We start from the raw sequence: 13,900 nt of genomic DNA, 5'->3' as shown, positions 1-13,900 counted from the left end.
GGAGAGAGCAGTGCCTGCATTCTACATCTTGCTGTTCAAGGCCAGGTTCTTTTAGAATCCTTTGGACAATCAACTTTGTCCATTTTAAGATTTAATTTCATGCTTAAAGTCTTTCTGTTAAAGTGATTTACATTTTACCTGTTCTAGAAGTCTAATACGCTACCCACTGTACCACAGAGCCTGCCGTGATTTCCATTTTTAGAGGAGAAAAAAAAAAAGACAGGACTTGTACAGATAAAAAGATCAAATTTAAAACCTGACATAATGATGTGTCTGGGTGGGACAACTGGTTAAGCATCTGACTCTTGGGACACCGGGGTGGCTCAGTGGTTGAGCGTCTGCCTTATACTCAAGGCATGATCCTGGAGTGCCTGGATCAAGTCCCACATCAGGCTCTTTGTGTGGAGCCTACTTCTTCCTCTGTCTGTGTCTCTGCCTCTCTATGTTACTCATGAAAAAATAAATAAAATTAAAAAAAAAGAAGCATCTGACTCTTGGTTTCAGGTTGGGTCATAATTCAGGGTCATGAGATTGAGCCCCATGTCCGGGTCCACACTCAGCTTGGACACAGTCTTCTCTGCTTGTCCCTCTCCCTCTGCTCCTCTCCTAGCTCTCTCTCACATAAATAAATGAAATCTTAAAAAAAAAAAAAGGACCTAAAAACTGACATAACAATTTTGCTGTTCTGTTTATCCAACAGTCCAAGCAGCTTTTTTTTTTTTTCTCTTTAGGCTAGTGATAACATCTGGGCATTGGAAGTTGAATTAAAATTATGAGAATCTTCTTTATGATCATAATTATTAATATAATTCACTATTAACATTTTTCCCACTGCATCTCTTTTTTTTTTTTTTTTTTTTTTACTAAACTCCTGAAGTGTCTCATCTTGCTTTGCTGATAGCCTTCTGAGTTAGGTGTGCATGGTATTGGCAGTTCCATCTCTGTAGCTTGGTACTGAGTCAATTTAGATAAACTGAAATGATGTTTCGTAGAGTTCTCTTTCCTGTGTGATTCTGTACAGCCATGAGAGACCTTTTGTGCAAAATCCAGGAGGTCTAAGTGAAGAAGTCCTATTTTTTTATGCTCTGGATGTTATTAATCTGCTGCTCACCTCCTGGTGTATCAGGCTGGTAGCAGCTCCAGATCCCCCAAGTCTCCTCCTCCTGCTTCTCCTGCCCTGGGCCAGGTGTGTGTGCAGCTCCAGGCTAACTGGTGCCAACTTCCCCTGCAGGCCACCCACACCACTGAGGTTGGTCACGGTAATAAGACAACAGAACTGGGTTCCACTCCGTCCTTATGGGTTTCAAGTTGTCCTCGTGTATGCTGGTTTGTCTTTGCCTCCTCTGCACTCAGCTTTCCTTCTGGCATGCTGATTAGACAGACTTAGAGTATCTCAGGCTCAACCCGAGATACAGTCAACAGCCTGCACAGATTGCTCCACCAGCTCCCATGTTCACGTCAGCTCTACCCCTTACAGTAAATCCCTTACCGTAGACCTTGTGTAGCCATCTGCTTCTCAGATAAAGCTCTAACTGCTATAAGCTCCATCACCATTTTGTTGCCTTTGCATTCTGGACAATGTGTTAAGCCTCAAAGTCAGAATGTCCTCCTGTCTTTGGTAGGAGGGGAACACAGGTACTTGGTGGTAGAAGAAAAAGGAAGGGATGCTTAGAAAGTAAAAGCTTGTATAGCAAGCTCCCAGAAGCTTCTCAATGCTAGAAATGCCTATGCCAGTTATTGATTTATTGCCTCTCATCTCCAAATTCATCCTTTCCTTGTCTTGCTTTGTGATACTGAAACTGGACCTTGCAAACACTTCTCCTTTCTTTTTAAAATATTCATTTATTTATTTTAGAGAAAGAGAGAGATCATGACCAAAGGGGCAGAGGGGAACGGAGAGAGAGAATCCCAAGCAGACTCCACACTGAGTGAAGAGCCTAACTCGGGGCTCAATCCCATGACCCTGAGATTATGATGCAAGCCAAAACCAAGAGCCAGACATTCAACTTACTGAGCCACCCGGCCATCCTTCTCCTTCTTCAATAAGGAATTCTCATCCCGGTTCTTTGGTGCTATTCTTCTTCCCTGCTTGCTCTTATGGTGGATGGAGGCCAGTAGCACAGGACAGCCAGTGTTACTCACTCATGGTATATATAGTGGCACCACTTGGGGGACTCCCCAGTGGGTTTTGGCACCATGACAGTAGGCTGCTTCCCAGTGAATTCCTCTGGCACCTTGATGGGCACCTTCCTAGTGATGTGCTCGTTGCAAATGAGTCTTGCAGAAACCCAAATGGGTGGGTAGCAAGTTGGGCCAACACTGCAGAGGACTAGTTTCCTGCTCAACAGCCCTGGCCTGTACCATCCCCTGGAACTTCTCTGCCATCCAGTGGTCCCCAGCCACTCCCTTTCAATGGGGTCTGGTGAGGAGAGGGCCCTCTTCTAAATTTGTTTCTTCCTCAGCTTTAGAGTGGCTGCTCTTTACACATGCTACTCCTGTATTCATTAAAATTTTCTTTACTCCTTATCAAGTAAGCTCCTTCTACTAGCTAATCATTTTTTATGTTAAATTTTATCTGTGTGAATTACTGTGTGCTTTCTGTCTCCAAACTGAACACTGATAAAATGTCTTTTGCTCTTAGTAGCTATTTTTTTAAAAATAGAACTTGATTTTATTAGTTCAGGATTTGTTTTAGAAGGAACATAAATTATGTATAATGTGAGTACATGAGTGAAGAGATTGCCCAAGAGTACAGTTTAGAGAGGGCACTTGCTTTCTTTGACCACCTATGTGAGGCATTCCTCAAAGAGGGCTCCATGGATCTCTGAGAACAGATCCTGAGTCCACAATTGCTGTGAAGGAAACCACCCTAAGCACAATGGTTAAAATCACAAACATTTATTATTTCTCATGTTCGATAGGAAGACTCCAAAGTCACAAGATAAATGGTGAAGATATAGGGAAGGGTGAAAATTGGGGTGCAACAATGCACCCTATCACAGGGCCCAAGGGCATTACCTAGGGTCTGTGCCTTTAAGTAATATTTTGAAATTTTCAAACTTTTTTTGTTTTTCAGAGAGAGAGGTTGAACTCAAGAGTACATGTAGGGGTGGAGAAGGAGCAGAGGGGCAGAGGGAGAGAATCTCAAGGAGACTCTCCCTGAGCACAGAGCCCATCTCGTGGCTCAATGAGGTCCTCGATCTCACCACCCTGAGATCATGTGCCTGGAAATCAGGACTTGGATGCTTAACCAACTGAGCCAGCCAGGAACCCCATTGTTTTGAAATGTTTAATTCAATGAGAAAATAAACACACTGTGATAATGAAGTCACAGGACTTCAGTGCCTGCATCTGTATTTATGGTCTCCTTCTCACCAAGGGATCAACTTAAGTGAGCTGTACAACTGGTGTTTGCGGGGTTATGGTTTTTTTTTTTTAATTTTTTTTTTTTTTACATTTATTTATGATAGTCACACAGAGAGAGAGAGAGAGGCAGAGACACAGGCAGAGGGAGAAGCAGGCTCCATGCACTGGGAGCCTGACATGGGACTCGATCCAGGGTCTCCCGGATTGCGCCCTCGGCCAAAGGCAGGCGCCAAACCGCTGAGCCACCCAGGGATCCCGGGTTATGGTTTTTTCTTTCTTTTCTTTCTTTCTTTCTTTCTTTCTTTCTTTCTTTCTTCCTTCCTTCCTTCCTTCCTTCCTTCTTTCTTTGTGCCTCTCTCTCTCCTTTTCTTTCTTTTTATACCTATCCGATGTATTCCAATGAACAGTCATCATTATTGATTATGCATGTCAAAAGCTTTAATAAACATAAAATATATATATGAAAAGTGTGCAAACTCTAAGTGTGTGCACTTCATGAATTTTAATAAAGTGAACACTTCTGCATATTACAGATTTACAGGAAAGTTGCAAAGATAGTTCTCATATACCTCACACCCTGTTTCTGGTATTATTAACATCTTACATTATTATGGTATAGTTGTCACAATTAATGAACCAATATTGACACATGATTGTTAACTAAAGCCCATAATTTACCCAGGTTTCCTTAGTCTTTTACCTAATGTCCCATTTAGGGTGCCATATTGCATTTAGTTGTCTTATCTTCTCAGGTTCCTCTGAGCTGTGATGGTTTCTCTTTCTCAGACTTTCCTTGCCTCTGGTATCCTTGACAGTTTTGAAGAGAACTGATCAGGTATTTTATAGAATGTCCTTTAGTTGGGATTTGTCTAAGAACTGTATTTTAATTATTGTTGCTATATTTCAAATTGTTAGTTCCTTCAAACACCTCACCCAAAATGTCAGAATTAGGAAGTGTACCTCAAACACAAGAAGTTTGAAAATCACTAGTCTACAACAAAGCAGACTGTAGATATATATAAGTGAAGTCGTCAAAATGTTTATTCTAGCATTCAAATTTCAGTTTCGAAAAGCAAGGAAGGTTTATAGCCCTTTCCCACAGTGGTTGTATAGCAATCTCAATTTATAAACTATCTGTGTGTCACCCAAAATGGACCAGCCCATCAGCCACACCTGCTACGTTCTCCAGCTCTGACTTCAAAGGCTTCGAAGACAAGAGCTCTTCACCAAAGGGTCACCCCAGTAGTGATTCATTCCAAGGTCCAAGGGAAGGTTAAAATAAACATAATGAAATGCTAAGTTGCTTCACCATTTTCAACACAAAATATATATTTTAAAGGCAACAGAGGTTTAGTGAGTACACAGGAAAGGAAAGACTGCTCCAAGGCAATGGTCAGCAGGAAGGGAGTTGTCTGCAGAAAATACTTTTTAAAGTACAAGCAGATACAATAATCAAACTTTCAATGAAATATTTTCCTCTTTGTACCTTAAATGACTCAAATCCAAATTAGAGAACAGAAAGGATTGTAACCTATCAATTCGTAATGTCTGGTACTATATAGGAACTCTAGTCATGGAGAAGCTGATGTGGTTACTCTAGTAATTAAATCCATACAAGTTACAGACTTCATTGAAACGCCTTTTAGGAGTCCACACTGCTCCTAATGATGAGAGTGAAGCCACTGGTCACAAGTGTTCAGAGCACTTAACATTACTGGCAATGCTATAAATGGTACAGAGTTTAGCTTCATAAGAAAGACAATACCCAGTATGTCCCTTGGAGCTCAGAATTAAAATCTGTTTTGGAATGCACACAGGCCACAAGATATATAGAAAGTATTCACCGTGTTGGCCAGCTCCAAATAGCTTCCTCCTACAGAGCTGCCAAAATGCCGTGACTGAGCAGTTTGTGGAGGGCAGCAGCCTGCTGATGCAAACAGTGTCTGCTGTACTCGAGAAGCTTCTGCAAGCCCCACTGAGTCTGCAAGTCTGGGCTCTGGAGGTCCCTGGCACCTGAGTCGTACTCCCAGCTTTCCCTAGCTGCTGAGAGGGCACCTATGTCCAGGAGAGGTAGGGGAAATAAAAAGACATTTCCTTCATTAGCCTGTGGGTGGCCAATAGGCAATGATTTGGAACCCCCCAAGCCTTCCACATGCCAGCATGTCAGAAACATGTGGCATACAGACTGCATGCTAAGCACTTTCTCTTTCAAATGGACACAGGGGGAGCTTGAAGATAAAAGCAGTTTTAGGCAAATCATTCAGAAATAATTATCCAATGACTATATGCCCCCCCAAAAGAACTACTTAGCAAAAAAGCATCAGAGAGCCAAGAAAAGGAAATCCAGAGCAGAGCCACATCTGTCTGTGATTTACACAGGGTTACCATATGATCACCCTTCTTACTGTAATCCTTTTCCCCAGGTGAGCAAGTGAGAAGACAGAAAGTTAAGACATGGCACTTTATCATAATTTTCTCTTACCTGGAAGAAGCTTCAGGAAGCTAGACTGTGCTTCCCAGTTAGGTGTAGCCATGTGGCTGAGTTCTGAGGAGTAGAATGTGAATAGAAGTGACAAGCATCACTTCAAGCCCTGGTTCCTAAAACCCCCAGCGTGCGACTCTCCATGTCCTTTGCCTTCTGATCTGGTTCAAATGGGCACAGCACCCTTGGAAGCCGTGTGGCATAAACGGTGAGGCCACCGTTACAGATGGAGGATGCCTGACTTATCTCCTGCAGTCTGCCGATCCCAGGCACCCTGTTTTGAATTTATGTGATTAGGGAAGGGAAATTCCTTTGGTGTTTGAGTCACTGGATATTTTTGGTTTGTCATCAGAGCAGCTAGTATGAACTTAACTATTGGGGATCCCTGGGTGGCTCAGCGGTTTGGTGCCTGCCTTTGGCCCAGGGCATGATCTTGGAGTCCCGGGATCAAGTCGCACGTCGGGTTCCCTGCATGGAGCCTGCTTCTGTCTCTGCCTCTCTCTCTCTGCTTCTCTCTCTGTCCTTCATGAATAAATAAATAAAATCTTAAAAAAAAAACTTAACTATTACAACAGATTAAAATCTAATAAAATTCTAATAATTATAATACAATGGGAAAGTACAATGACAAAGTAGATCTGGAGAGGAGTGGGGATGTTCAGGGAAAGCTCTCTGGAAGAGAAAGCCTGCTGCTTCAGTTGTCAACTTGGGTAGAAAAATTAGTTTTTTGGCAAAGCCCTCTTCTTTGTGTTGCTCACTTCTGAACAGAAGTCCCTTGGGTGGAGCTGGCTGGTGTGTGGCCTGGGCCACATGCCTCTGTGCCTTAGCTGCGAGGGAGACTGGGAGATCTGTTTTCCTGCTTCTACTTTGGGGAGGCAAGATGTATAAGGCAAGACCTTTCCTGCACAGGGAGAGTCTACAAAGCCCTGGGCAGCTAGAAAACATGACAAAGTCTATATACAGGCACTGTGCTAGGTATTGGGGATGAAGCAGTGAGTGTGACAAATCATAGTTCTTGCCTGTGAAATTTTCATATTGGTGGTCTTCAATACCTGACTTTTAATGGCCAAATAAAAGAGAGGGCCTCATTAATATGATGCCATTTGTGCTATGAAATAAGAACATATACAGATGACCCTATAATTTACTTGAGTGTAATTACATATAACAAACTACAAATTATGTACGGTGGGTTCTGATATGAATGTCCAATCTCCCCTTATTAGGTATTGGTGAGTTTAATCAATGTGATTAGGTAAACTATCTTTGTCTGGAACCACTTAGGATGTTTTTCCCCAATGGCTCATGTTCCAATCTTCTTCAGTCAGTTTGACCCAACGCTCTTTCTGTTGAGTGCTATATGGCTGGAGTGATAGGAGTGATAGGTCTTTGTATCAAAGCAGACAATCAAAGCAGTCACTATGTTTGCAACTGCTCAGAGCTTTATTTTTTTATTTTTTAAATATTTTATTTATCTATTCATGAGAGACACACACAGAGAGAGAGGCAGAGACACAGGCAGAGAGAAGCAGGCTCCATGCAGGGAGCCTGACGTGTAACTTGATCCAGGGTCTCCAGGATCACGCCCTGGGCCAAAGGTGGCGCTAAACCTCTGGGCCACCAGGGCTGCCCTAGCTTTATTTTTTTTTTTAATTTTTAAAGATTATTTATTTGAGAGAGGGAGAGTGCACACACACATGAGTGGGGGAGGGGTGAGAGGAAGAGAGAGAAGCAGACTCCCTACGGAGCAGGGAGCCCAGCAAAGGGCTCAATCCTAGGACCAGGAGACCATGACCAGACCTGAAGTCAAACATTTATCAACTGAGCCACCCAGGTGCCCCTCAAAGTTTCTTTTACTATTAAAGTCTATCAACTGTATTGCAAGGGCAATTTTGTTTTCTTACACAAAGCCTGCAAAATGCCTGCCCTCCCTCCCATTGCTCCTCGGAATGATCTCTGCCAACCACCTAGCTGTCTCACATTCTCTGCCTTGGCCCAGCAACATGTGGCAAGAAGGGATCCCTGGGTGGCGCAGCGGTTTGGCGCCTGCCTTTGGCCCAGGGCGTGATCCTGGAGGCCCCGGATCGAATCCCACGTCGGGCTCCCGGTGCATGGAGCCTGCTTCTCCCTCTGCCTGTGTCTCTGCCTCTCTCTCTCTCTCTCTCTCTCTCTCTCTCTCACTGTGTGCCTATCATAAATAAATAAAAAATTAAAAAAAAAAAACATGTGGCAAGAAGACAGACTGAGTTCGGAGTTGAAAATGCATTGAATCACAGAAGGCTTCTTCTCTCCTATGGAAGACACGCAAGCAGAGGGTTGGGCCCTTGCCTTCATGTTTCATCGCAGTACTTGGTACCTTGCACATGGCCTAGGACATCAGGCATTTAATATACATTTAGTGAGTGGATGGCTGAATTATCCATGGTGGTGGTACCATAGCGTTTCACTTCTGAATGGGAAAAGCAACATGGGAATTAATTTTTAAAATCAAAATAAATTAAACACTTGAACTTTATCTCTATGCAAACAGGGAGTCTCATTTTCAAATAATACAACAGTTCTGGAATAAGATGACCCAAAGAAGCTTCATCTGAATTTATGGTACTGTATTAACAGACCTAAATCCAGTTTCTAGCAGTCATATTATCAGGTTAGCCAAGCTCCATCTTAAACAGCAAGATCAAAAGGCCCTCACGCTATGACCATAACAATTTTTGGGCAGCCAGGGTGACTCAGCAGTTTAGCGCTACCTTCAGCCCAGGGCCTGATCCTGGAGACTTGGGATGGAGTCCCACGTTGGGCTCCCTGCATGGAGCCTGCTTCTCCCTCTGCCTGTGTTTCTGCCTCTCTCTCTCTTTCTCTCTCCTGTGTGTCTCTCATGAATAAATAAATAAAATTTTAAAAAACAATTTTTGCTGGAGTGATGCTGAGGAACTCAGATCTGCTGGGTAGCAGAGTCAATCAATCACATTGGCATCCACACGAATGGACCCCAAAAAGGGAAGTGTACTTTTAAAATACAGTACACTATTTCCATTACTCTCTTTCAATGTGACTTTATATCTGATTTTTCTGGATAAAAACCAACATTCTTGAGACAAAATTAGTCAGTTAATTGGGATGATCTCACTGAAAACCATCAAAACTGTAGAACTGATAACCATCTTCCTTTTGTCCATTGATGTATCATGATACCTGATGTTTCCAAGCTCACACTCAGCTTCCTGCCAGCCTCACTCCACTCCCTTGCTGACCTCAAGAAAAGCCTGTTGACCTCAGGGAGGTAGCTGTGCTTTCTTTTCCTTAACATGGATAACACTACAGTTCCTCCATGCTCACTAGACTCTCTGGTCTCTTCTTATAAGCACACTGTTCCCATCATGAAGGCACTATCATCATGACTTCATCTGACTCTAATTACCCCCCACAAGTCACGTCTCCAAACCCCTCCCTTCACACTGGGGGATTAGGGCTTCAACATATGAATTTTGGGAACACAAACACTTAGTTTATAACAACCAACTGAGCAGTTGCTCTCTGGGCCAGGAAGGAAACTGACTGCATGGCATCCCTTTAAAGACCAAAGGCCAGGGGCACCTGGGTGGCTCAGTAGTTGAGCATTTGCCTTCTGCTCAGGGCATGATCCTGGGGTCTTAGGATTGAGTTCCACATCAGGCTCCCCATGGGGAGCCTGCTTCTCCCTCTGCCTATGTCTCTGCCTCTCTCTCTCTGTGTCTCTCATGAATAAATAAAATCTTAAAAAAAAAAAAAAAAAAGACCAAAGGCCAAAGCACTGACTGGGCTTCAAGGTCTCTGCACACACAGGTCCCTGCTGCCATCATTTCTGCCACCATAAGTCTTTAGGGCACTCTGAAGTAAGGGGCAAGGTGAAATTATTTTATTTTAAACCAAAATATTCAGTGTTTAAAGGTGGCAGAGCACAGACTATAAATGTTTGCCTTATCAGAAAAGCACAGAAAACAAGTGGCATTTTGACATGTTTATAAAATACATCACTGGGGAAACTGCTCTCAGAGAAGTACTAGAACAAAAAATCCACCAAACATCAAGACCCTTGTTCTGCTGGGTATATGGCAGCTACAAGCTAACGCTCTCATCCCATCTTCAAAGTGCCACCCGGGTTTGGCTCCAAGGCCTGCAATCATTGTGCTTATTCACCAAAGGGTCTATGCAAACTTCCCAGCAGGCCAAGCCCCCACGAGGATAAGGCAAAGCATTTAGAACACTAAAAAGTCACCTTAGATATAGGAACAACAATCAAGACACCTAACATTTACTCAAAGCCACTAGGAGCCATGCACTGTTCTAAGCATCTTCCATATATTATCTTATTTAGTTCTACCCACAGCCTGTGAATGACTCAATCATTTCCCCTAGTTTTAGAAGACAACATTTCCTCTCTTTCAGTTTATTTTTATAGATGTTGTCTGTTTGCATAGGATAGGGGTTAAGAGCTGGGGTTTTGTAGTCAGATTGCTTGGGGTCAAATCAAGAGTCACCATGACTCCTTGCTATGTGATCTCAAGCAAGTTACTTAACAGAAGCCATGGTTTCTTCATCTTTAAAGTGGGGATACTAAGGTGTCCTTCACAGAGGTGTTGCAAGAATTAAGCATGATAAAAATACAGAGAACGTTTAGACAATCCCTGGCATATAATACCTGATCAACGAACGTTAGCAATCATCTCACCCCATCTCACAATTGTAGTTATTTGTCATCCATTCTGGACAACTTACTAGGGAACAGTATATGGGGGAGACTACACTCTCTCCCAACTTCTAAAAGGTATCTGTTGAAAAATAAACCTTTGGCACCTAACCAGTGGCTAAAATTTCATCAATGGCTTCATACTTAATATAGGGTTACTGAAAGACAGTAATAGCCAATTAGGTCATGTTTCTCTGAGTAAGGAATATTCCATTAGTTAAGTCAAAGTCTTTGGTTATCAGGCTGGAGAGACTTTGTCTCCATATTCTACTTGGCCAAAGACAGCTAACCTTCCCCAAACTGGTGGCCAGCACCATGAGGAAATCTACACAGCCCAGCAGCAGCAGCTCAAAAGCAGAGCAGGTATGAGTTACTCATCCTATCTGTGCCTTGGCCAGCCTTGCTACCTACCCCTCTATTTTTTACCTGCAGTTCCTTCTTTTCCATCCTTCATGTGAATGCTGGAGCCTCTCATCATATCACAGGCAGATGATAACACAGAGTGGTTAGGTGGTCCTGGGACCTGTATTAACAGTATTCTATGATACTGTCTGTATCTAGTGGTCATGAATTTTTCATTTATGTGGATTGTTTAGAAAACATTACCTAGGGACGCCTGGGTAGCTCAGCGGTTGGGTGCCTGCCTTTGGCTCAGGTCGTGATTCTGGGATCCTAGGTGGAGTCCCTCATCAGGCTCCCTGTAGGGAGCCTGCTTCTCCCTCTGCCTGTGCCTCTGCCTCTCTCTCTCAGTCTGTATCTCTCATGAATAAATAAATAAATCTTAAAAAAAAAATTACCTAATCTATTACCTTCAGTGGCAAGAGAGAAAATAATCCTTTCAAAACACCAGAGGCAGCTACCTTTCTGCATTTAGAACCACCACACCATTACCATAGAAAGTGTGGGAGGATTTGAACAAATCAGCTGCCAGCTGTCAGCCTTCCCTCTCATAGCACATTTACTATTTCCAGATAATACTCACATCAACAAAACAGCAGTAAATCATTTAGTCCAGAAGAGAAGCACGATACGAGTCTTTGGTCATTTGTTAATGTCAATGCTTGGTATAAAATTCAGGAGCCCAATGAGTACCTCTAGCTTCCTCCAGCACAAATTACATTGCAAATGTAGGCCAACTGTCTTAAAAATCTGGTCTGTGGTCACAAGGAAAATTAGGTGGGAAAGGATACATAAATAGAGCCTACCTATCCTTCTGGGAAAAACAAAACAAAACAAAACAAAACAAAACAAAACAAAACAAAAAAACCCAAAAGCAATGCAAAGTGCTTGTCCTACTAAAGGAAGGTAAACAATATAAACTCCCAAATGATAACAGGCAGTTCTTCACCCTTTGGCTATCTTTGGGAAGTGAGCCTTTTAGTGTTCTATTTTGAATCTATGTCACATGTGTCCTATCTAGAGACAATGTACTGAATTTCAATGAAACATGGGGAATAGGATAGAAGATCTATTTTGAAATGCAATTCCCTTCCCCCTACTCCAAGACTATTGATAGATGACAAAAAGGAAAGAAATGAAGAAATGCATTTTTCTTAAGGAAATGTGCTTATCAACATCATCATCATTACTAGCTATTTCTTAATGTCCCACTCTGTACAAATAAGTTCAATGATCCTTGATGTGTTTAAGCACAGGCTTGAGAACTTCTAATGGAAAATCGTTTAGAAACAACCAAAAGGAAGCAGGAATAAATAACCTTTAAAACTCTTCTCCAGCTCTAGATTCTATTGTTCTGTTTGCTAAATTTAATATAAAAAGGGAAATGTCTGCCCTTAGGCAGTTAATAATTTAGTTATGAAAGCATAGCTGAGGCAAGCATCTTTAGCTTTAAGAAAACAAAAATAATATTTGGCAGCTTATTATCTTCGCTTGTCTAAACTAGATATATGAAGGAGATAAGCAAGAGGATTGATTTAGGGCTAAAGAATTCAAAAGGAGAGTTTAGGGCAAGTGTTAAAATGAGTATTAGAGCAAAGAAGTATTAATTGAGTTTCATTTGAACCTGAGGTTGGCTTGGGGGTTGGGGGGCTAATGTTTATGGTCCACAGAGTTTAAGATTTAAAAAAAAAAAAAGACTTGTCTTTCTTGGTTAGAAGACAGAGAGTATATTTCAGATCAATTTATCTTTCTCTTACAATCCATATTAATGGACCATGTTTTCAGTGAGCCCATGGTAGTCTCTAATTTTTAAGTAACAGACTGAATGGAGATAATGCTAATCTGAGCCTGTGCTCTGTAATGAGAAGCATCACACATATTCTTTGGTTGGCATGTGTGGAGGCCAAGAAAAATAAAGGCCATCCCACCTAAAGTTTAGCATTAGCACAAGTACAGCCATCTTAGGCCCCTGTGAATAAGAGCTGAACTTTACGGGAGAAACTGTAGAATGTCCTCAAATGTCCTTGGCATAATCCCATATCAGAAAGACAACAGAGCTCAGAATTGCCCTCAGCAGAGAATCCCATATCAGAAAGACAACAGAGCTCACAACCGTGGTAGAAAGTCCCATATTAGAATGAGAACAGAGCTTAATGCCCTTAAACCCCATATCAGAATGTAAACAGAACTTGAGAAATTCCTCCACCCCTTCTGAAAATCCCCTAGACCAGCCTATAAAAAACCCAGCTGTAACCCACTTCGGGGTCCAAGTCCCTACTCCGCTGTGTCGGGTATACTTGGACCCAAGCTCGAGCTTGCTAATAAACCCTCGTGCGCTTGCATCGATGTCGGCTCCTTGGTGGTTTCTCGGATTCGCAATCTTGGGCACAACACATGCCCATAGAGTTTGTCATATTTTTGGCTGAAAATCAGTCTAATCAAAATGGAAAATGCCAGGCAGGAAAAAAATACACAAATAGGAATATAGGAATACAAAAAATTATTCTGATTCCAGATTCTTAGCAAAAATTAAACAATATTATGCTTTATTCCTTAACAATTGGTATTTTTCATTTAATTTTGTTAATGTGTTGAATCATATTAATTCTCTAATGTTAAACCAAATGCAACCAAACTTGCATTTAAGAGACAAATCCAACATAGTCAAAATATGTGATATTTATTATTGATGTTAGTTTCCAGATGTTTTGTCTAGGATTTTTGCATCTCTATTCAAAAGTAAAATTGGCCTTATAACTTTTCTTTCTTATACTAGCCTTGTTACATTTTGGTATTAAAATTATGTGTGTTTGGGGAGCCTGGGTGGCTCAGTGGTTTAGCACCGCCTTCAGCCCAGGGCGTGATCCTGGAGTCCCAGGATTGAGTCCCACATCAGGCTCCCTGCATGGAGCCTGCTTCTCCCT

The 13,900-nt window shown here is 42.1% G+C and overlaps 1 protein-coding gene across 1 annotated transcript in view; it reads right to left on the bottom strand.

Annotated features, from left to right (window-relative positions):
* MCC (MCC regulator of WNT signaling pathway) overlaps window positions 1-6,039 on the bottom strand; it is a 324,907-nt gene extending 318,868 nt beyond the window's left edge. Inside the window, exon 1 of the mRNA XM_055325155.1 lies at window positions 5,849-6,039. The gene's annotated coding sequence lies outside the window, so the exon portion shown is untranslated. The remainder of the gene's footprint in view (window positions 1-5,848) is intronic.
* Window positions 6,040-13,900: the final 7,861 nt, after the last annotated feature.

The sequence above is a fragment of the Nyctereutes procyonoides genome, unplaced genomic scaffold (assembly GCF_905146905.1).
Source record: "Nyctereutes procyonoides isolate TBG_1078 unplaced genomic scaffold, NYPRO_anot_genome, whole genome shotgun sequence".
Lineage (NCBI taxonomy): Eukaryota > Metazoa > Chordata > Mammalia > Carnivora > Canidae > Nyctereutes > Nyctereutes procyonoides.
Note: the sequence above shows the minus strand (reverse complement) of the source record. Positions and strands in the feature narration are given on the sequence as shown.